This window comes from Anneissia japonica, unplaced genomic scaffold (assembly GCF_011630105.1).
Source record: "Anneissia japonica isolate Jap-2015-1 unplaced genomic scaffold, ASM1163010v1 scaffold1118_len251929_cov158, whole genome shotgun sequence".
Taxonomy (NCBI): Eukaryota; Metazoa; Echinodermata; class Crinoidea; order Comatulida; family Comatulidae; genus Anneissia; species Anneissia japonica.
In genome coordinates, this window is record NW_022730222.1 from 63,941 (window position 1) to 65,228 (window position 1,288).

General features: G+C 33.9%; 1 long non-coding RNA gene across 1 annotated transcript in view; it reads left to right on the forward strand.

Annotated features, from left to right (window-relative positions):
- Positions 1-1,128, forward strand: part of LOC117114799 — a 2,499-nt gene extending 1,371 nt beyond the window's left edge. Inside the window, exons 2-3 of the long non-coding RNA XR_004446449.1 lie at positions 99-615; positions 996-1,128. This is a non-coding gene — a long non-coding RNA (uncharacterized LOC117114799). The remainder of the gene's footprint in view (positions 1-98; positions 616-995) is intronic.
- The last annotated feature ends 160 nt before the right edge of the window (positions 1,129-1,288 follow it).

Here is a 1,288-nt window from a genome sequence, read left to right on the forward strand (position 1 = left end):
AAAAAAAAAAAAAAAAATGTTGACGAAGATTCACCATCAATCCTCCGGTCTTTCGGAAAATTGAAATAAAATACATAGTCGTTTTCAATATTTTACAGATTTGGTCCAACTTCTACATCGAAGCCAGTTGCTGTGCGAGGAGTTGGAAACTGTCAATGCGATATCGGTTGCTGTTAGTGGAAATGATTTATTGGCACCAGAACTGAGAGTTAGAACAGCAATCGAAATGTTCGAACAACGCGACTATTATGAAAAGTCGAAAGCAAATGTACGATTGAAATATTTTTCTCCTGACTCTGGTGATGCTTCAAGTCTATGCTTACTGAGTGGGGCCTATTCATCTGCGTGGACAATGCATACTGCAGCATCTGTTGTCGGAAGGACTTTTGAATCCGTATGTCCACAAATTAATGGTATACAGGACAGATGTTTCAGAGAACTCAATCGGCAATTCCAACCAAGAAAGTTGACACATAAGAAACCAATTTCAATAATGTGGACCGGCAATCTGACCAAACGTGGTACGTGGATCTCGAACCATTTTGTGCCCCTCTTACAAGTCAAGGAGATGGACGTTGTATATCAAGTCCTGACTAATCGCCTGTTCGTGTCATGGTATGTATGGGGTTAACATAGTTTGCCTTGTCTATTACAATAATTTCAAGTATAGTATTACAATGTTTTCAAATGACTTCAGTGAGTGTCTGTTGACAATAGTACATAAAAAATGCAATTTTGTGGAAATAGATTTTTAGTAGTTCATTGTAATAATATATATATATATAATATATATATATATATATATTAGTTTTAGTAGTCATTGTAATATATATGTATATGTATATATATATATAATAAGCCTATATATTATATATATACATATATATATATATATACATATATATATACACTGATAATTATACGTATTCATGTTATAAAAATGGTTTCGTTTATTGTTTGCATGCTTAAATGTTTTGTTATTACAAATGTTTCAGTCTGACTGGCCATCGTTAGAAGAGGCATATGGTACCAAAGTGACGTCGCCAGCAGATGTGGAAGACTTGATGTCACCAGCTAAAGAAGTAGTTGGAGTGAACCTGTTTATGTTCAACACCATCACCATCGCATGAACTCCCTGAATTCCAATAGGAATTTTCACCGGTTCAAGATGTACGTATTGATATGTTGCTAATACCTTTATTATTATTGCTTTTATTATAGCGTATAATTAAGTTGCAGTGGCGGATCCAGGAAAAAACTTGCCGTATACATATATATATATATATAT